Here is a 23,737-nt window from a genome sequence, read left to right as displayed (position 1 = left end):
GTCAACTCTCCAGGAAAAAAAAATACAAAATTGAGCACAGTCTTAACAGTTAAGAGCCACATCTTCAGTGTAGTACAGTACCCTGAAATACTCTGTTCCAATCCCAGGATCTCAGCAGTACCTCAAGAAGGTGAACGGGAGCCTGAATTCCACTTCAGCGGCTGCCTAGAGCTCTCTGCCCCAGGGCTCAGCACCCGAGTTAAGCTGACGCACACTCCAGGGCCCTACACGGGTACATCAGCCTCTCTGTGTCTGCACTGCCAAGAAAGCCAAAAATCAGGTGTGAATAGGTAGCTACATGTTCCTTGGTCTCCCTTTCTATCTACTTAAGAGCATATTAACTTCTTTTTGTGCAGGTAACTTGTAAGACGTACCCGGAAGTTATTTGCTTTTACTGTTCATAGATACAGTGGCTAGCAGAATAAAACCTAAGTTTGAATTTCTAGGCACAGGCTTTTGTACTTACAAAAGAAGTTTACTGTGCTAGAAGTAAAATATTTTCTGTATCTTCAACGTGTACCACCCACAACAATATAAAACATTCACTGACAGCTAAAACAGCAAAAAATTGAGAGGGGAGGTGAAATAATTAACAGTGACACCAAGAATACTAAAGAAAATGTGTATTAGAGATATACCTTCTCTCTTAAAAGGAATCAGCAAAAGGAAATAATTGAAATACATTGCTACTGACGAGTGGCCCAAAGTGGAATAAACCAGGACCACCTGAGTAAAATTAAACTCCAGAGCAGAAGTGAAAACAAGAGAAAACCAGCCTGACCATGCACACCAGCATGCATGCACACAGAGAAAAAAACAAATTATTATTAGTGAAACAGACTGAAACCTGTCCTAGGCAGTCCACCCAAGGGAGCAGCAAAAATCAGTAGCTTGGCTGAGGGCATCTTTTTCTAAAGGTCAGACAAAACTGCAGGAGAAACCTCAGGGATCCCTTAAAGTGGTTCCCTAAGATAGGAATGGAGGTAGAGAGTCATGCAGGTTTCATTGTGTTTATTAAATACACACTAAAATATTAAACACTGTAACAGTGGCTAAACTAAATCAAACATACTTGTAAGTGCGACACAAATCTTTGTTAGACAATGTAAACAAACACTTGAACACACAAAGCCACACAAAGCCCTTATTGCAAATCCCAGCCATGAGATCCGTCCCCAGAGGGATGCCACCGGCTCCACGAGCCCCCTTTGGTTAAGGAGCTGGAGATGGGCAGGCTCGGTGTCAGGAGCCGCGGGAAGCCGCTCCTGCTAATAGTCTCCTGCACTTGCTCACTCCGCTCTGGCCGGGCTCCAGCAGCAGCCCTTCCCTGCAAGAGGGTCTCCACTCAGCCCAAACCACTGGGGACAAGATCTCTTCCAGCCGGGCTGGCCAGCAGCAGCTGCTCCCAACCAAAGTCCCTCTCCAGAGAAAACGGTCTCTCAAAGCCAGCCATGCTGCAAGAACAGTGGCTCCTCACACAAACGGTCTCCTTTCAAGAAGAAATACAAGGAAAGTCCTCACAGCCAGCCTCTTTCCAAAGGGAGCAGCTCACACATTAATCCAATGAATAATTCCAGGCTGGGAGATAAAATATTTAAAGCGAAAAAAAAGCAAAAGATCTTCAGAGTTCACAGTTTTCAAGCCAGCCTTCAGAGCTCACGAGCTCACTATCATTTGCCAAGTAGGATCAACAAGAAGAGCATGATTATAAGAAACATGAAAAATTGCACCACAAAATCAACAGGGACTTCAGAATTTAGCAAGTGTAGGAGCCAGTGAAGCTGCTGAAATGCCAAGCTCAGTAACAGCAAGCAGAAGTCCACCATGGTGCCATGATCTAATGTATGATTCAACGGATAGTCATTATCTCACACAAGGAAAAAACAGGAATTGTCATATTGGATCAGGCTCATCTAGCAGGGATTCTCCTACAGTAGCCAATACGCAAATCTTTAGTAGCTCAGCAAAGGCAATTCTCCAGCGAGCAGGTAGGGCCCTGCTGCTGTACTTGGGAAGTTTCTTTCTTACCCCACTATTCAGAGCATGGTTTATGTTCCAAAGCCTGAAGGTCTGTTTGCCCTCAGGGTTGTTTTTATCTCCATCTAATGTGAATGTGCAAGCCTTCGTTCTACACAGAGATGTCTAATCCTGACCTAGAAACGAAGCCTGTGAGGATTCATACCACCAATTTCCACCAGGTTACTTACGCGTTACCTACAAAGTATCTCTTTTAACCCATTTCAGCCTGCCCTCCTTCACTTTTCTGAAATAACTCTTGGTTCCTGTTTTTGTGGAACAGTAAACAGGAATGCCTAACTCATCTTTTCTATACCGTTCTCCAAGAACAAGCACAGTTGCACAATTTCTGTGAAAGGGGATATAGGCAATTCCAAGTTCCCTACCACTGCTGCAGGCTAAGGCCATGTACATAGGCGACTGCTGCTGGATCAGCTGATGTTCAATAACCTGTTATCACTCACACCACTGAGCTGCTCACTTTCAGAAAAGCCCATCACAAAACTTGTAGTAAAGCTTCTTGCTGGTTAAAGAATTTCTAAAACCCAAAACACTTGTCAAGCAGATCTTTTCTAACCATATTAAATCTGCATCGTGACTGTCTGTATTTTTTATAACATGGTCCCAGGTCCCAAAACAATGCTTACTATCATGAAATCCCTGAATCTCTACTGAAGCCTACTTAAATTATAGATAAACCTGTGCCACTTTTTCTTCTGGTATAATAGATTACTTCAGCAGAGACTGCACTTCTCCCCCAGTGGTTCAGCCACTCTATTTTAAGATCATTCACAACTCTTATGTATATATTTTCTAATGATTTTCTGCCCTTTGATTTATCAGCTGGTTGTACCATTCCTTCTATTGACATGTCAATCAATGAATGGCTCATCTTTACTGGCTGAAAAGTAGGTATTTGCTCAAGATATCTGGAGCGAAGACAGAAGCTGCAAAATCATTTGACTTCTCTGGAACGTCCTTAACCTTCGTAATTGTCTGGCATGTTTTCTCCTTCACAGATACTTTGAAACTTTGAATACATTGTTGTTTGTGCTCATCTGATCAGATTTCTCACTGCTTCTTTCCTGAAGTTTAGTCTGATTTCTATAATGCTAGTTCCATTTTCCGAAGAATGATGGTTGTCTGCTCCAAGTCCCTTCTTCAGCTTTATTTTTTAAGCAAGCAAGCAAGATTTCATTCAGCATGCTTTGAAATAGCACAAGTCTGAGTAAGATTTCCAAACCGTTCTCCCCAAATACGTCAGTCAGAGCAGCTTTCTCAGATGTTGAGTATCATCGTTCCTTGCTAGCCTCTTCAACCCTTCACCTCCTGCTCCCCCCCCCCTCCCCCCGCCCAAGCCTACAGCTAGGGGCAAAGCTACATGGTGCAGTCTGGGCAAGAAAGGCATATGCATATGGCTAGAGCTCCTCACGTTACATCATTCCCATCAGAAAAAAGAAAAAAAAAAAGAAAAAAAGGAAGAGAAAAGGAAATTCTCTTTCTGATCCTTGTTTTTGTGAAGATACAATCAGAAATATGATCCAAGAGTGCTGACTGAATGCTGTCTGCTCATGCCCTGAAACGTCTGGCAGAATGAGTTGTCACATGATTTTTACTCATTTTTATAGCAAGTCTTTCGCCTTTGATCTAGTAACAATAGACAGTGGCATGCACCAAGTGTGTTTCAAGTTCATTCCAGGCTCTCAATCATAATGTAATGAGGATTTTGATTTTTAATTCTTTTTAACAACTTACTTCTTCTGTGGTATACTGTCAACACTCCGTCCACCTAACCTGGACCTTTTTGGATGGCTTTACTGGAAATGTGGGAAGGCATTTTTCCTACCCTGCTACCAACCTCTAGCCGTGCCGCTGTATTTTATCTGGGCCACACTCTAAAAGCTAGACTTCAGCCTAAAATCCCTGGGCAAATATGCTGCGCACGCTTCAGCATTTTGCTGAACATCTCTGCTCTGTAAAGCAGTGTACCAACGTCTCAGTGGCAGTTTTACAGAAGTCCACAAGGAAAGCTGTGTCTGAGAAGAGAATAGCCCTAATGGAATGACCTTTACTGGGACTTGACACCTGCTACCTTGTAAGCTTCTTACACACACAGCTTAATCCACCTGGAGGCTTTTTTGCTTGATGGAAGGTGATAAAAAAGCTGTTAGACTGTAAGCTCTGTCTTAGATTCAAAGCATGTAGGCTCCTTGATATTCTGAAGCTTAGGGCACACAGAGGGGAAAAATATTTCTTAGTTCAGGTGCAATTCTCAAGTTGCTTATTAGGGATGAACCCTCGTCGAAGAATGACTTTATTGGTATGAAAGTAAAGAAAAGGCTTCCCGATAGGAAGAAGGGTCCCAGTTCCACAGTACTACAGACAAGATAATGTAATAGTGATCATAAAGCTTTCCTCGGCAGACAAGAAGAACAAAGAAGCCCAACTCTAGAAATTTACAATCCACAGAGGATCAAGCAGATTGTATTCTGGATACCTTAAAGGTGAATGCTCTAAAACATGCATCAATCTATAGTGATGAAAACCCAGTCCCCTCTGATTATAAATAATTCCCTCTTTCTTTGAGACAACAAGGGTCTAAATCAAAAAGTTGTATCAGTGTGATTTCTAGCATGACAGAAAAGGGGAAAAAGCAGAGTAAAAGACAGACCCCACTAAAGCAGCACCTTGGCACAGCTGTTGGGAGAAGCCAGTACATGAAGACTGAAACAGAATTAGCACAAAGGAGGAATTAGCATTGTTTGGGAGTTAGCTTTATTTAGAACTTCAAGGAAAAAAAAAAACAACAATAAACCACCAACCCAAAGAACCAACCTTCTAAACAGCTGATGTCCCTGGATAGAAATGACCACTCACTAACCATTCAAACTGCAGTGGAAGCACAAGCACAAACCAAAAACGCACCAGTGGCTGGGAGGTGAACTAACGTTCTTCAGGTCACCAACCCTTGCCCTCTTCTCTCACTGTGCCAAACTCCATCTCCCTCAGGGAAGCAAATCCCTGGAGCTCATGTTCCCTCCTGCCTGAGCTCAGGTGCAAAGGACCTGGAAAAGGAAATTTTGCAAACCTTTTATTCCTTCCATACTGTAAAAGGAAGCTCAAATGAGCTCTCTTCAGCTGAAAGCTTTTCCTAGCAGAAGTTCTCATTTCATGCTCCCCTGGACATTGTTTCTGTGATTTTTTTTTCTTTCTCTGAAGGCTGATGTTGACCATCTCCCATCACCAGGGAGTCTCCAAACGCTTTGTCCTCTGCAGCTGGCCCAGGTGACTAACTTACTGTTTTAAAGTGTTGGATGCACAAAGTTCAGAATGGAAAAATTTATGCAGAGATTGCCATTTAGGAAATGCTGTAAAACAGAAGGGTTTTATTTATTTATTTTAAAGTGGCTTACACTTGTATTGATGGCTTTGGTCAGTTATATAAGGACTCTTGCAAGCACTTATTAGATTGGAGTTTGTGTTTGAAACACCCTACTTGTATCATATATGCCAGGCTCTAAATGTAGCAGTATCTAACCTTTATCTGCTGGCTTTTATAATATAGGCCATTTATATGAAGTGAGTGGAACATTGATCCTCCCGTTCAAGTTTCCTGAGATTATTCAGTATTAGTATTGCTGTGATTAGTCACACTGTGGCTGCTGTTCCTGTAGATTGTTTGATACAGTATATTTCCCACTATACACAAAGCAGAACTGTAGGAAAACCCAATTCAATCAATTTGAGCAGCCCTTCTTGTGCTACATTGGTATATTATGTATTGGACAGATAAAGTTGTGATCCTATCTAATATATTCTTTGGCTGGTTTGACTGATGTACTGAATGAATGGGGATACCTAATGCTATCCAATCCTGCTGCTGAAAGATAATGGTATCATTATTTGAAGATAGACCAAAAAGGGGAGTGGGGGGAGGGAAGGGTTTAACCACTGCTTCCCACATCTGCAGCAAACATGGCCACTGCAGTGTGCAAAGGAAGAAAATCAGGCAGAGGAGCCTTCTGACAGCAGGGTAAAGAAAAGCAGAAAGTGAGAACAAGGAAGGGCTCTAAATACAGATGTGATGCCAACTGCTGCAGAAATCAGGGTGTCCCGGCCTCATTTTCAAGAGGTGCTCCGCCAACTGCAAGGCACCTTTACATAAGCAAACTATCCAAACCCCAGACCGCTGTATTCTTTTCCTCATTTTTATAATTATTCGTTGGGATGGCAGAAGCGCCTATACCCCTGAGAGAGGAGCTACCACACCCCTGCAGCTGTGCACACCAACTGGCACAGGGAAGCACTTGCAGCTTCCCTTATAGCTGCTCTTTAGTGACAGTCCTCCACAACTCCGGGCCTGCCAAGTTTTAAAAACAAGAAGAAAAAGAAAGATAAGGGTTTTAAAAAAAAGTTTCTGCCAGTTGACGGGCTGATCTAAAGCCTTAAACAGGTAGTTAAGGTTTCCAGGGCTTAGGCAGACTTTCTAACACTAGGACTGCACAGAACATTTTAAAACACATTAGCTTTTACCTAAACCAGTCCAGGAAGGGAGCCAAGAAATTCTCTCCTATTTTATATTATAAGAAAGAAATGCAACAACAAGTAGCTCAATAAAAAAAAGGGACAGACATGACAGGTAATGGAAGCACAGTATTGCGCGCAACAGTTAATGTAATATATGTCGTGTCCTAAATGTAAAAGTCTGAGACATGGAAGACTGTCATAAGACAACAGAATAACGGTGTCATCAGGTGATATGTTTTTTTAAGTTTTGTATACAAAGTCCCTCGATTCCTTCAGCGACTCAGCGGCCTTGCATTTGTTGTCCCTGATGGGTTAAGACAGCATTAAATTTACTGATGACACACCTCAGCCTGAAAGCATCACCATTTAGAGCACTCGAACTACAGGCATTGTACAGTTTTACCCATTTTATTATTATCAACATATACCTGAACAGCTTTGTCAGTAATCTGCTGTATTCACTGGGGACTACCAGGGTCTAGTTTTGATATTTTAAAGCATTAGTTTAAAAATCACTAATTGCTTAGTTTCCTATACCAAAATACTCATAGTCAGTGAATGCAAATGACAGTTCATCTGAGGAATGGATGTGCATGTACGGGAAGAGCCACTACACTGCGGTTGCACAAATATTCACTCATTTGAATAGTTGTATGATCCCAAAGATTTCAGATTAACCAAATCCTGCCACAACTGGGACTGCAGATAGCCACGTTTGCTGCTTAAGTTCTTCCTCAGCTTATTTAGTTACTTTTTAATGATCCTCCCCAAGGCGTTTTACACAGATATTTTTCTTGGGTTTAAATACAAAGTTTTTTAATTGACATTTTTTTGACAATTTAATTAGAATTACCTTTCCCTCGTGATTACATTTATTTTTACACTTTGTCTCTGTGCCAATTTTGATCCATTTAATTAGTTTTAACTATGTCCCACACTGCTCACCTTCAGAAGTATACCTATTACATCAACTCAGCTGTTTTTCTTATATAATTATCTCAATGTAGAGGAACTTCAAGGAAAAACACTCGGGTTTATTGCTTAATCATACCGTGACGTTATTTATCAAGCTCTATGGCTGACCCACGATAGTGACCACAAATTTAATGGGATTTTGGCTACTTTTTGGTTTATTCCCCCTACTTGTACAAGGACCTAACCTTTAGTAAGACAGTAACTAAAAGCCAAACTGTGCACTAGGAGCCATCGTCAGCTGTGCCTGTAAGCATGCATTTTGAAATTTCATCATGGATCTCTTCTCACTGAAAAATACTTGGAATTTCAGGCAGCTCTTTGCTTCCAATACATTTTTCAAATGCTGTCTCTGGTTCCTTCCCTGTAAGCTATTGCCTTCACTGACTTTCATGCAGACACTGAGGAGAAAGCCATGTAACAACCTAAGGCTCAGGCCATGCACAACCACAGGACAACACTCACATTTACGCCACAGAGCAGGGTGGCAAAGTATCTGCTGTGGAACCTCCAGTCCTGGAGATCCTCAGAGTTTTCTTGTACAAGACCTGCAGCAGCTTGGTCACAGCTGGCCATGCTTTGAGCAGAGGGGGAGCTGACCAGACGACCTCCAGAGTCCCTTTCTGACCTAAATTATTCTACGTTTCTATTAGCCTGATGAAAAACCTCATTTGAGTTTTGTTGAATCAGGGCATTCTTCTAAACCACCTTCATTTTGCCAACAAGGACACTGAGTCAGGAAGTTTTAAGCCCAGAGATTCATCTCGCTGAACTTCAGACACTTAACTGAGATTGCTAAATTAAGAAGCTAGCTGTTCTACATGTCATTCCCAGTCCAAAAAAACCAGAATGATACCATGACTCATGTACACCCCAGACCTAGTCAATAGGGAGAGAGGAATAATTACCATGTAACTCAGCTGAGTGCTTAAAGCAGGTGGGATGGACTTGGACTCCAGTAGCTCGCCATGGAGAGTCTATAAGGAAGAGTTACTAGCATTTTCTGCATTTCTGCCACTACATTATACTTCTGTCTTTTGACAAACTGAAAACATTTTTTCTTTTTTTTATGTTCATCATCAATGTTAGTGCCTCAAGAATTAGAGTGGCAATGATAATTGAAGTGGTACTTGTAGTATTGCAAACTGAGTTAGTATGCCTCTAGATTGTTATCTGATGTCCACAAACTCAGAGGAATACTTTAAATAGCACAGGTTTTTGGGGTTTTTCTTGCTTATGGAAAAATGCAACCTTCTAGACTAATACTATATATCTGATTCTGATTATTTCACAGGTCAAATCCTTCAGTAGATGAACTTGCAGTTGAAATTTCAAGGAAGACTAACAAAATAACTTGGCATCTGCTGTCACCCACAAGAACCGGGGAAAAATGTTGTCGCTACCATTTCCTTTTAAGCAGATTCTCAGAATTAATCTGAAAAAAAATATTAATCAGTAAATCATCTCCCCTCCCTGCTATAAACAAAGGTAACTGGACTGGAATATCCATCCTCTTTCTGGGAAATACAGCAGGAGGGTGTAAAATGAACATTGTGCCCAGCCAACAATGCAGGTTATAAGGAGGTTTTACCTTGAGCAATACCAGGGAAATTTTTCTGAACGGATTTGTATCAAGCACTTGTATAGCCATACAACAGTATCAGCTGACCCGGCGTCTGCCAGACACGGATTTTGTTTACCTTAAGGAGGAAAAGCACATGCTAAAAAAGACTGATGCCTGCTTTCAACTGGACTGACCACTGGAGCCTTACTGGGAGTTCCCTGCCCACAACAGGCATGAACTCAGATTCAGTCCCTAGGAGGCTTTCAACAGCAAACTCTGGACAATTTTCCAAACAATTTGTGCTTGATTAATATCACTGCTAAACAAACATCCAGACTAAGATGAATTTAACTTGCAAGAATTTCTCTCGAGGCTAGGCATCTTCAGTTTTAAAGACCTTTGGAAGCCCAAACACAGCCCCGATGAAAACTAAAGGGAAACCACCGGGCTCTGCATGTCCACAGCCATACTACAACACAGTGGGTATATTTTCATATTCTTCTGGCAGATTCAGAGATTCCCCACTCTTGTTCTGTGAGGAACAGGTCACTGTTTACCTGCATAATAGGAGAAACACCCAGATCAACCACGGGCTTTTTTCCCAATCATGGTACAGGAACTCTTCAGCTAAATTCCTCAATTCTACTATTGTGGCATGCACACCACAGATTTTCCACCTTTGTCTTTGATATGCCCCCTCCACTGGCTGGAAGAAAGCTAATGACTGGAAAATATTTTTAAAAGTGTAAGTAGGATGATTAAGATAATGCTAAGATGAACAGCCTGACATTGGCCTTATGAAAAGTCATGAAAAGGCTGATATTGGATGAGATAAGTAGAAAAATAAGGAAGATTATAATTAATGCTAATTAATACTAATTACTTCATTAGTTTACGATGGGGAAAAAAGACAGGTTTTATCAACTAAGCAATCACTAATAAAACTAGTGGTTTGGTTAAAGGCAATTACATTGACCTGACATACTTCTGTAAGGTGTCTGAATTACCCCAAAGAAGGTTAGAAGTCTGCTTATTATAACACATGAGAAAGAGTTCTCCACTTCTGAATAAAAAAAAAATAAATAAAAAAGATATCAGTGTATTAATCTCTAAATCAGCAGGAAACATGCATAACATGATGGAATAGTTGGTAGTCACAAAGACAAAATTATAAACTCACTAAGGGAACACTTTAAGCAAGGAAAAGATGGTAAATTTTTCACAATTTGAAATCTTTTAGAAAGAAGCCTCAGTGTAAGCATCTGGTACGCTTACATAATAGACATTAACAACTTAATGCAAAATTAAAAGATAAGGCTCTCTAGTTTGTATTACAAAAGTGATAATCATAACGCCTTTTCAGGCCTTAAAATGAATCTATTAGCATGGTTCCAATGTGCAGCACATGGGGTTCCTCAGCATGATCTCAAATGCACTTTCTTTGATGCAGCTCTCGGACACCCTCAGAATCGTTAATCCCAACATGGTCGGGTCTGTCTTTTGCTGTTCTTGTAATGTCATCTTCATTCCTTCTGCAGCAATTCTTTCAGAGCATCACTCTTCAGCAGAGTATTAGCCTTCCTAGAGGCCTCACTGGTGCATCATCTAGCTGTGCCTCTGTGCCGTTAGGCCAGTTTCCACAAGGATCAACCAACTGCATCTATTACCCACCTGGTTTATTTATTGTAACTCTTTCCTTATTATCTTAACTCTTTTAGATTCTGGTAACATTTTCTGCAGCTCACTGAAGTCACGCCGTAGCATTATACCTTGAAACACACATTATTTTGTGCCATTGCGCCTTGAAGCTGCATCTACCTGCAAGGCGGCATGGCCACGCAGCGCCTATGTTTGGTGTCAAGTACCCACCCCTCCATTTGTTCTCTTACAGCCAGAATAGGTCCCCACCACACTACACTATTGCCTAGGTGCCCAAATTTAAACCTAACCTGATGCGCTTCAGCTGAAACCCGCACCGAGCTCCCTGCCTGCCAGGGGAAATTGTCACCTCCAAAGCACAGAGGCTCCCCCACCACTCCAGACTCTGGAGATACCACCCCCTGCTACATTACCACCAAACCTATGGCAAATAGGATCCTAACTCAGATGAGCAGTTATGGTCTGAAAGTGAGGCAGAATGAATATAAACCTGTATGGTACCTTTGTAGATCCAAGAAAACTGATGCCAAATTAGATTAGCATTTTCCTCCTTTTCCAAATCATCTTCTTTATGCAGTTTCCTGTTTATGAAATTTCTGTAGCAACTTTAATGGGTATTTTGACCCAATGTACCTTGTGATAAATGCCATAATCACCCATTTGGAGGCTGTCCCATGTTCTCAAGACCATAGATTTTTGGATCACAGCCTTTTATTTCATTTTCATTTGGCTTCTGTTCCTAAGTACTTTGCTTATTATCAAGCCCTTTTGTTGTGTGTACTCCAGTTCCATCCTACTAATTGGCTACAGTGTAGGTCTATGATCCCTATCAAATTAACTCCTACTGTAATTGAGCCTGCTAGAATCACATTGCCTGCATAACCTCCTCTTTAAGTCATACTCTCATTGCTGTAAGACCTACATTTAATGTCAAACTTGCAATACTTTCCTTTACACTTTCATTAGTGGCTACATATCTAGAACTATCTTGGACAAAAGCATCTCTTACATAAAAACAGAACGCCTTTTTGTAACGGCAGAACAGCTGATGCAACAGTCAGTATCTAATGATAAAACTAAAAAACAGTCCATTCAACTAAGTTAAGTGATGCTGTCAATTTTAGAAGGATCAGGGGATTCTTGCATGGCACAGTAGTTATTGGACATGGTACAAGACATAGCCAAAGAGTCTAGAATAGTCAAGATTTTCCATTGTGGTATCTAGGCATGGGTAGTAAAAGCTTCCTTCTGGATAGGTTAGTGACCTTGTTGAAGACTGGGAAGAAAGAGGAAATTCACTTGAAACGCCTAAGACATTTCATTTACTCTAGTCATCAAGGCTCTCTATAAAGTCAGCGAAACCTCCACCCTAAGCCAGGCACCTGGCCATGCTCTACAAACCCATTTCATTTGGTTTAAGTAATGTAACAAGAATCCCTTAAAAAAAAAATAATATATATATATATATATATTGAAGGTTTCACTACAGATGTTGTTACCCAGAACCAAGCCATGATGTACAGGTGCCAGGACTCACGGGGGGGGGGGGGGGGGGAATGAACTATCAGCAGTTCTTTAAGAAGTGGCTTAGTGAAAATAATTAGAACAGGAAATACAGTCAGCTAAGTAGAAGCTACTTTAGCACTCCTTTTGCTATTTTTATTTGCACTGGTTAATACATTCTTACGTCTTTAGATAACTAGGCCAGCTTGTCTGAGGGAACGCAGAACAGGGTGCTAATTTCATCTCTGCCTCACAATTCACCAGTGTCAGCGCTTCCCAAACTGGAATTAGGCAACCTGTCCTATTTGATGATGTCGCATAGCAAGTTCTATACGTTGTTACATTTTGCTGTTAAATTAAGCAAAACAGTCAAATTTTGATGAAACCTGCTGGACTAATAGTAGTTACCCACTCACTCTGTGTCCTTCAGTATCGCTCTTCCCACCTCTCCCTTGTTAACATCACATCTTGTCTTGAGCAGCCACATGCATGAAGCATCCAAAACTTTCCAGTGCCCTTTAGGTATTCACCTCTTAGAGTAACTGGTTAGCATATAGACTTCATTACGTATAGATGAGAATAGAAAAATATCTTATCTGTGATTGACTAAGCCTGGCAAGCACAATCTCCATTTAAAAAATATATTCTATGGAAAATTACCTCAGAAAGCACAAAACCAAAATGGTCACTTTCAGTTCGGGGTGAAACTTCTTAAAGATTCTGCAATATGTTCCTGACAAGTCATCGGCTGCCTCTGAGCACAAAAATTGCACTAATATATTAATATATGGAAACTCCAGCGCAACTGTTTGTTATTGGATTAGAATGTTGATGACTTAAAATCAGGATAAGGAAAAAAACAGGTGATAAATGTATAGCTGCATCTTGGGGGGGGGAACCCAAACAAAATCCAAAACAACAAACCTGTGTTAATTTTATTTCTAAAAGCAGGTATTTCCAAATTCCATTTTTAAAAAAAAATTTAATTTTTTTGCATGTATAAAGTCTCACTGAATCTAATGTCTGGAGTGCAGACCCACCCAGCCAGATTGAGAAGGGGAGAAAAAAAAAAAAAAAAAAGATATAATTTAACATGGAGGCATTTGCATTAGTGAGGTAACAGGAGTGTTTTAATCATGTTTCTCTTATTAACTGAAAAAAATTATTATAGGGTATTTTTCTTTAGGTTCATAAATATTGTTTTATTTAGAGCTGCCTTATGAAAAACCTGCCTTTAATGAAAAGACTTGCCTTCCAAACAGTCAGTGACTCACATGCTTTTAGAACAGCTCTCATTTCTATGGGCAATACTGAAGGCTACAACAATCATAGAGTCTACTAGAAAACACCTACTTCCTCCCTTTCCTCTATTTTTGCTTTACTTGTACAGCATGCATGCAGCTACGCATAAAAATACTCAGAAGAAACACAACTTCGGATACACAATTAACAAAAAACTAAATAGCAAACTTATGACCACTTTATCATGTCACTATAACCATTCTGCTGATCCTTCTTTTCCAATCCAGTTTGAAACTGGAACCAAGTGGAGCCCAAAGGGACTATTTCATTTTCAAGAGTCAGACAGGACTCCAACGTGCCACTATATTCAATTCTTGGTCAGTGACATTTCTTCACCCTCAGTTTGCACACCCAGTATCACCCATACAATATTTCTCTTGTGAAGACAGAGGTTGCCCAATGATATTTTATTGTTTAATGCCTCACGTGAAAAAAAACTGCAATAACCTGCAGGAACAAGAAAGGCCTTCATTTGTTAATGATTTCAGAAAAAAAAAATAATTTAGAAATAAAGTTGGGGAGGCAATTCTCTCCTGTAAGCAAGCAATGGCTATCTAGTATGCAATGAGCACCCGTACAACCTGTGCAGCCTCTGAGGCCATACAACACCGGCATCGTGAGCTGACAGTAAACCGCAAACCAGGATGGTGGTCACTCCTTGCCTCTCCTTCATGCTGGAAAGAAACATCACGCACACGCAACTATCTAAGACCAAATACAGACTTGCTAAATGTTCTCATCTATTATTTTGTTAGTCATTATTCTCTACACATGTACCCAGTTTGCCTCTACGCTGTTTGTTTAAATGCAATTCATTCACAGTGCTAACGTAACACAGATCACCAACAGCAAACATGGAGAAGCAAATTCTTCCTTTCAAAGCAGTGTAAATCTCCACAGAATAAAATGTAACCTTTCATATCGGGCAGAGAGAAAAGTTTACAAGATCTTAAAGTATACTACAACATGCTCTCTATAAAACAAAATCAGGGTTGAACTCCTTATTCATATTTAACTGAGGTGTACAGACTTCTCCATATAAATCCAGGCACTTAAATGAAGTGTCTGTGGAGAAGCCTGGCTGTCCTATGCACCCCTCTCTGCTTGCAACAGAGACAGAAATAAATTTCCTGAAGTGTGATAATTCCTGTCCTCCCCCACCACCCCTAAATGAAACCTTTCCTTCTCCTCAACCTGAACAGCTTCAGTGAGATTGAGAGGTACGCATCCAATTTCTCTCACCGTTCTTGATTTATTATCTACATGGAGACAAATTATGGTTGCTTTATAAGAACACAGGACTGGAAGCAATGCCCTGGGCTATCACAGCAAGACTCTGTTCTCCTCAACTCCCTGTGTTTACCTCCCCTGAAGTATTTGTAGAGAGCAGTCACAGTCCTCCCCAGCCCTCATTTTGCTAGTCCAAACAAGCTGGGGTCCTTTGTTCTCCCCTTGTAAGACAGCTCTGCATTTTCGTGATCACCCTAGTAGCCTTTTTCTTGGTGCCTATTCCACACTGAATTAATCTTTCTCGATTACGCTGACCTGAAACGCACACACTGCTGCACATACAGCTTCATTCTGGCCTTATACAACAGCCAGAATGTTTCCAAGTCCACGGGAAACACTTGGTCTCACACTTCTTTGGATCCTGGTTGCATTTTTCATAGTGGTACCGCATTGATGATTCACAAATCTCCTAAATAAGACAAACAGACATCAATCTGTCTTCTTCATTCGTGTTTCCACAGAGGAGCTTCCAGCTAGTCATGCCTGCCCCTGGGCTACAACAGTTTTAATGAGTTAACCTAAACAGGCAACAAACATTTTTGTCCTGGCTTTGCTAGCTGAGATATTAAACACATATTAAGGTCATTGTTTTAGAGCTGTTTTCTTAGGGGCTATTTCCAAGCCTTCCCCAGGATTAGCCAGCCTCATCCAGAAGCATGTAAGTCTCAGCAGCACAGGGCCATAAGGCTAACCTGGCTCTTCCCACCAAGAGGCTGCCAGAAGTTTCTGCAGTCTCTTTTTCCTTCCATTTCCGAAATATTTTATTCAGCTCGCCAGAATGAGTGAAACAAAGAAATCCAAACAGTTTAATGATACAAAATGGTTCAAATTAGTGTCTGTCTTGTTTTCCTCTGTAGTTTAAGGGATCAATATTAATGAAGAGAGAAGCTATAAACATCACTAATGAGGATGAAGTGGAATATGCCCCACCAGAGCCATATGCACTTGAGCTTGCACCAAATGAAGATGACATCCACTATTAAAGGCTGCATTTTAATCCAGCCACAATAATAACAGTGTAGTGCTATTGGTAAATTTTAATAGATGATGTCTTACAAAAGCACCCTACTTGAAATTCAGCCCAAAGACTAAATTAAAGTCAAAGCCCTAGTCAGTTAACTGGGCTATAACATGTGAAGAATTGATTTTCTTATTTTCAGCTGTCAGACCTGCTACAAAGAATGAGTTTTAATTCTGGGGATGTTATTAAACTCCTTGCTTAACTGGCAGAAAAATGGAACCACTAGCCAGGCGACAGTGGTGCGGCTGTCGGAGTGAATGACACCTGTCAGAGTATGATGAATGACCCGCTCTGCCCCACAATCCCCTGCTCTGTCACTCAGGTGAGGGCCATTAATCTTCATCGAGGGCCTGTCAGGCCAGGCAGCCACGACGACAAAACGTCTTCTCGCATTTGCTGCCGCCACGCACGTAACAATGCGATATTCTTATTGTCACGGCGACACCGAATTAGCATAATTTATTATGACTTTCCTCCCCCCGAGCCCCCTCTCCACCCAAAACCCAAGTAGGGGAGAGATGCGATTAGACAGATGGAGGGTAGGCCCAGCCTGCCAGCCCCGGAGCCCCCCGCAGTGCTTGATGAGGAGTGGAGCATCTCTACAAACCAATCAAAAAGCTGGCAGTTCAATTACAGAGTAATAAAGGGACATTCATCATTCAATTAGGCACCTGTCATGGTTTCACAAAAGGGAAAACTTCTAACCTGAGACTCCAGGGAGAAGATGCTACAACCAGGAGGCAGAGAAATAAATGAAAAAAGGACAAAGTCAATTACTGGCCAAACCAGACAAAAGGAAATATGTTAAAATAAGGCAAAAGTTATCCCTAGGCAAAAATCAGAAAAGTTACATGACCTTACAAAGATTATAAAGGGCCAGCATTAAAAGAGCTGTGCCACGCTACTCTGTGACATGCACACTACCAAATTTCCCTCTTTGCAAGCTTCAATGAAAGCTGAAAAAGTGAAATGTTATTACGAAGAAAGCTTTAGGGAAATAGGATTGTGGTTTAAAAGACCTGATATTGCCACTGCAAGAGCATATAACACACCATCTTTAGGAGGAACACACCTACTCGTCTCAGCTTGTTGCTGTGCCTTGTTTGAAATGCTATAAACACCTGGGGTGATTCTTCCTATCATGTTAGAAACATTAGCAATTCTGTTAGCCACCAACAAAAGTAGGTGAACCCTTTCCAGTTTGGGAAAAAATAAAAATCACTAACACGCCATACAAAGCTAAGACTTTGGCATGTAAAAGAGCAGAGAAACTAAGCAGGCATGCTTCATTCAAAGTTATTTTGTTCAATTTATGTGCTTCATAGTTTGCAGAACCCAGATCTTGAAAGTTATTGAAAATTAGAACATGGCAGAGATGAGATTGTTTGTCAGGCGGAGACTGGAACTAATGTGGATTTATCCTGTTCTGCAGCTGCAAATAACAGGTAAAAAAATAATAATATTAGATTGCTGAACAGCTGCTTGTGCAATAAACTCTGTTAAGTTGATTACCTGCCTGCTAAGAAGGTTTATAGTAAATTGCGACTCCAACATTAAATTACCGGAGCAGCAAAGGTAGGATTCGGTTGGAAAGATGTAAGACTAATCCAAAAGCATTCTTTAGAGGTGATGAATGAAACCCTCTATAACTAGCTAGAATAGGTAGAAAAGTCCAGAGTGTCTTGATGATTCGAATCCAAGACTTATTTTCCAAAGGGCTCTCCGAGTCCTGGTGCCCGCTTACACAGAGCGGCACAGGGCCACAAGGAAACCCCCATTTATCACTGTATGAGCATAACACTGCATGTCTACTCATCCCCCCGCTCTGTCACAGTAAGCCCAGGAGCATGCCACACTAACACAGCTATAAGGTTTCCAGGAGACAAGCTAGCTCCTGCGTGGGGTTGCAGTTTGACATGTACACGTGTCACCTCTCTCAGATGTGGGTCAGGGTACATTTCTGAGCGCTCGTGTCACACCAGAGCATAGGATTTACACCTCCAAATCATGCTAATGGTTTTCAAAATCCTGCCTAAATGAGTTCACATAGGGAACTTTTGGGGAATATTTTGTCGATTAATGAAGAAAAAATATTGTCAGATAAATTTGCTTGGGTTTAGCATAAGACTGACTCCCAAGCACAAACAATTATTTACAGCAGTAGTCAGAGCTGGTTTTGCTGGGGAGGGAATCATCATTATGCAGTATTTTCTTTACAAGAGGATCTAAATCTACAACAGGGTGCAAAATAATGTAAGCAATTGATATGTGTGCTGAAAACTTCCTCCCATGCCTTTTGCATTTACATCCCAGGGCCTACTGAAGTTCTGATACAACGCAACAAAGAGGCTAACGATGCCTACATACCTCATTCACAGGGGGTGCTGCAGAGATCATTCTGTGAAGGTTTTTAAACTTGGAGATTAAAAGCAACATAGCATGAATACTAGCTATAGCATCGTGCCTTGTCTTCATTACACTACTTTGAAAAAGTCATCATAGACTATTGTATCAGCTTTCCCATAACACCAGGCAGGGGATTTTTGTTTTCCCCTTTTGGTATAAATGCATTCTAAATACCAGCTTGCAAAATACAGAAGGCAGAAGTAAAAAAAAGAAAACAAAAAAACAAAAAACAACCAAACAAAACCAAAAAACAGCACCAGAATTACTGAACCACAGAATTTATAACCCCTTCCCTATCCTTTCCCTTAGAAAATATAATTTATCAATACAGTGGTTGCCTTTGAGATTAGTCGCAGTGTCAAGGTTTTCAACATAACAGAGGCAGGGAATGGTGTGTGCAACTCAAAGGTGTTTGATGGTATCAGTCCTCGAGGTCTTGTGCATACAGTTCCGCTGCTGCTGTGCAATGGTTCAAAAAACTGAAAGTCAGGTGTCCAGGGAATAGGTTACAAAATTAGTAATTTGTTGTTCCCTGCTTTGATGTCAAACAGAGAACAAACAGAAGTAATACCCCTTTCAGGAAGTCTAAAAATAACTAAATAAAACAAACAGAGCTAAAAATACAACAATTGGTTTCAGATGCAGAGCTGCAATTATCAGGCTCCAAAACATCCAATTTGCCTTCTCTCCTGCACAAGCATACATTATGAACAACCTGGGAACTGAGAGACTGAACGCAGGGATTCTCAGAAGTCCTGTATGAGGGACAACTAGGGGGGCAGGGGAGAAGCACTCCAATGTATTCCTAGTAGGTCACTACTGTTTGAAGTTCTGTTTTGCCATATAGACTTCTATACAGATAACGTGTGACAATAAGTTACTAAACACTACAAATTAATTAAGAAATACATAGATGATCCCGACTTTCCAATATGGCAGCCTTTAACAAATCAGGTTATCCAGGGCTGTCATATCAGTGATCTGGTTTATTAAGTCTTAATAAATGCAGCACATCCATCCAAATGCCTCAAAGAGCACAATTTTCCCTTCTTGTTCCTGTGGATACTATGCGGGTGCCTTGAGAAACACAATTTCCTGGGGAGGAAGCGCTACCAGGGGTACATGTCAGCAAATCCACAAAAGGAAAATGAGGGTAGAGGGAATAAAAAAAAAAAAAAAAAAAAAGGGTAATCACATTGAGGAGAAAAGGGAAGACAGTAAAGTACCAGGACGATAGCAGGATGAATAATTGATGAGCTGGTGGTTTACGAGTGACTTTCATTAATACTGTCCTGCAGGTTCATTAAGCACTGTCCCAGGCTCATCTTCCAAGGTTCTTCCCGAGTTTTGATTAGGTGCTGCAAGTCTTTTGCTTAGACATCAGAACTTCAGGGCTTTGGTGGTGACAACCGCTTCCTAAGCCCCAGTCCCTTCAGCCAAGCACTTTTCGGAGCTGTTTTCTATTCCCCTCCCACTAATCACAAGTCCCTAACCATGACAGCAAGTCTTAGTAAATAATATATCAAGATAAATGATAATTGTTCTGTTTTAAGTGTCTCCTAATGAGCATCATAAATTAAAAATTAATATTGCAAAGACTGTATGAATAGCATCAACGCTATAAACAGAGCAGCGGGGATCAAGAATGCAAATGAAAGTGAAACGCTCCCTTATCCGCCCCCTGTATGAAAAAATTCTGAAGCCAGCAGACTGTTAGGCATTACAAAGCTAATAAATGACTTTAATGAAGTTCTGTAACAGGCAATTTCTTCTTAATCTTCCTTTCACCTTCCAATATTTGACTCTTCTGGACTGTGAGATTTTTTGCTGATTTTTTTTTTTTTCTTTTAAACCACCCCTCAAGAACTGTTTGTTTCTTGTTAGCTGCAACAGTAATCTCAAATTAAAGCATGCTGCTGCAGCAAAAACTAGAGAATGGGCTGGTTAACAGATTGTTGGTCCTGATGATCAGGCTAAAGCGATTTGGCAATAGCCATTCTGTTGTGTGACGTTGCTATTATCGTTGTGCCTTCTATTCAGCAAGTGCATTCAAATGGTGTCTTTTTCTGGGTGACTGAATAAGGTACACTTAGCTATGCCCTTGTACCTCCAAGTTTCAGATAGAAAGAAAGAAGGCAGCTGGAATTCTTACCCTTCCTTCTTCCAGAGCCTTAGTTTGTTCAGTTTCGATGTAGCAGAAGTATTTGCACAAGCAATGTTTGCCTCCTTTTTTTAATGGCTGAATCCCACCTCCTTCAGTTTTGTAAATAACTGAAATTGATCCTTTTGAAGCAAATGTCTTTGGACACTGTATTTGCATCATCATGACACTAATTATTCCTAGACAGTAGATAATGTCAGAATTAGAGAAACAAATAACATATAAATTTACTAAGTTATGAACGACAGAAGGTATAAATTGATGAAGGAATCTGACACTCAGACTAGGATTAGACACTTTGATAACTGACTTTTTTTTCTTATAAGATACCTAGCAAGTCTTCCAGTCCTTGTCAATAATTGACAGCAAACCAAGAGACCACAGAAAATAAGACTCCATCATCCAGCACATCACACCAGATCACCTAAAATGGCATTTCACTATCCATTCTGCAATTCCAACCCTCTCTACTTTTTTCTTGCTTGCCTTTTCATCCGCTTTTCTGTCAGCTTGGAGGTAAGAAATAGCAACACCCAGTCAGCTAGTCTGCTCCTTAAATTATATGAGACATGGGAATAGTGGGTTTAAAGAAAGAGAGCATAAGTTATACATTATGAAGAAAAGCAATTACTGAGAAGAGGCTACTCGTCCGTCTCTATCACTTTTAAGCCTAAAGCAATGGAAGTGCTAGTCACTGCTCTGTAATTAAGGCTGAAGTCTGCATTTCAAAGAAGTTCAACTTCTTTCCATGATGCACCCTCTCCAAACAGTGTGCTTGCTCTTTAAAGCACAGAATGACTTTCGAGAATTTATAAATATTTTACTTCAAGCTCATTTTTATGACAAAATTACACACCCTGTGCCTTTTTATTGTCCTAGTTGAAATTAGTACTAGAATAACTTGGATCTGAAATACTGCAGCAAAACCTCGCAGCAGAAATTATTTTTTCTAGAGCAAATGGTTCTCTTGTCTTCCTCTTGAATACTGTCAGACAAGACTGAGACTCCTCTTAAACAATATTTCAGTGATATCAGAGATAATTAAATTACTCTTCAACTGCAAAAAGTTTTTCTTAAAGAAGTGTTACAAGACATTTATGTTCCCCTAGTGTTAGGAGCTTCCTCGGTGGAAGACTTCACTTCTACCATCACTACACTTCAGTGGTTCAGAATTGCTTGCTTGGCTTTGTTGCCCTGGAAGTTTAGGCAGATGCACAGGCAAAGCTGTTAAAAGCAGAGAGTCATTAAAAGTTGGAGACTAATGTATCTTTGAAATCCAATTTCATCTCCTTTGGGACAACAAACAGTAAAATGCATTAACCATAATTGTACGGTTATCTCAGGGCATCACTAGATGGAAGAATTAGTGTTATTCCAAACTTCAGCAAGCCTGGATTTGTTTTAAATGTGATTTTAATTCTAAGGCACTTGGATTTTTAATTTTAGTCTGTAGTTAACTAAAATATTACTGTAACGTCAGTAACCTTTAGATTACTAATACAGTCCCTCCACAGTGAACTATTTTAATCAGCTGGTGATAATTGCTGCAGCTACACTTAATGGATCTATGCCAAATCTACGCCAGCTGAGGATCTAGACATGTATATTTGCTCTCTTGATTTTTTTTCTTTAAGTTCATACAAATCATGAGCATTATACCTGAGCGCAATTCCTCTTTTCTACCAACAATGTGTTTTGCACTGGTGTCCTCAAGTTTGCTGTGTGCTGAAGACACCTGCTCTCAAGGAAATGAGCTGGGACCACCAACTTATTTCATAAAGGGCCACCGAGCAGCTGTCACATGGTGGCAACTCCCAGGCAGTACTGACCTGTAACAAATCTGAACCACTGACCTGGAGGTGAAAGGCTCTATATCCAATTACCAATCCCCCGAGTGAGCCACTACTAAGTTTTGTCTTGAAAACACGGATAAATAGGCACAAAATAATAAACAACACTGAAGTAACACAAAAGTTGCATCACTGTTAATATTTTGCCAGACACCAAACCTTGGAAATCAAATAGATCACTGCCACCAGCAGACTACCTGGACTCTGTGCCTATGAAAAAAACCTGTTAAGAGGGACAGACTGAAGCCATATTCCCCCTTCTTTCCTCTTACATCACTAATTGAAAACAAGAATATCCACATGATTGCCATAAGGAAAGAAAAGAGAATGGTTGATTTCATGCCCCCCTCCATGAATTCCTCTATGTAAATAACATTCTCCCTGCAAATGGCTAAATAAATAGTAAGCATAAAAGTAGGCTTACTTCACAGAATAAGGAATTTCCTCTGCCTGCAAGTTCAAGAAGAAAGGCCACTTCATGATTGAGAGCCTGATAAAATGAGCTATAATGCTACCCAGTTAGAGCTCAGGGAAGAACACATTTTGCTTTGGTTCCATTTCACTCACATTATTCTTGACAGTGTCAGTAAGCAGCAGCAGAAGAGCACAATCTTCCTTTATTTTTAGCAATATTGAAGCTACGAGAGAATTCCTCTTTTCTTCTCTCGCAAATATATTAAAAAGATGACATCTAACTTAAGCAGCAATAACACAAAAAGCTGCCTTAATTGCAGTAAATTATCAAGATGAAATCATTACCACATAATTATATCAATGCATCTTTGTAACTCTGATAATACAAGCTTTAACTAAGGCACCTTTTAACAAAGGTAAGGAAAAGAGTTACTAGAAATGCATCACTGAAAGTTCAACTCCTCTCTTAGGCTCCAAATCGTGCCACGTGTAGCCCTGTGCATCTAGGTAGATGTGGACTGCAAGCTCCAGGCTTAGTGGCAGCTTGCCATCCATCTGCCCATCCTGCCAGCATCTTCCTCTGTCCCACCCAAGAGAACAGAAGCTTGGTAGAAAATATGCTGACAGGATAGCAAACGAACAAAAAGGCTGTGCAAGTCCTAATTTCAAGCAGCAACTTCAAGAATTATTTTTTAAAAAAAACCCTACAAAACACAGCCTTTGTTATTGTTTCCAACAATTTCTACCACAACGTCTGTCCCCGCTTGTAACAATGAAGGCACGACAGCGGTGTCACTTTGCCAAATGGAAGAGTTTTTGTGTGCTTGGCAGAGGTTTTGCAGAGCTGTCGCACTGCAGCCCATTAATGCTCTCACCTTTCACAGGCAGGGAGAGCCTTGAAGGCAGCAGAGCCAGTACACAGAGGAAGGAGAGCCCAGGGGCTAGCACAGGGCTGGGATCTCAGCTCCAGTCCCGAGCCTGCCCCTGTCTGGCTGCAAGGCTGCGGACAAGTCTCCTCTCAACTTCCCCCTTATTAAGTAAGGATAAGGACA

The 23,737-nt window shown here is 40.7% G+C and overlaps 1 long non-coding RNA gene across 1 annotated transcript in view; it reads right to left on the bottom strand.

Moving 5' to 3' along the window:
• Positions 1-23,737, bottom strand: part of LOC129736373 (uncharacterized) — a 199,365-nt gene that overhangs the window by 119,194 nt on the left and 56,434 nt on the right. The window lies entirely within an intron of this gene.

The sequence above is a fragment of the Falco cherrug genome, chromosome 6 (genome assembly GCF_023634085.1).
Source record: "Falco cherrug isolate bFalChe1 chromosome 6, bFalChe1.pri, whole genome shotgun sequence".
NCBI lineage: Eukaryota > Metazoa > Chordata > Aves > Falconiformes > Falconidae > Falco > Falco cherrug.
The sequence above is the reverse complement of the archived record's forward strand: the minus strand, read 5'-3'. Positions and strand labels throughout refer to the sequence as shown.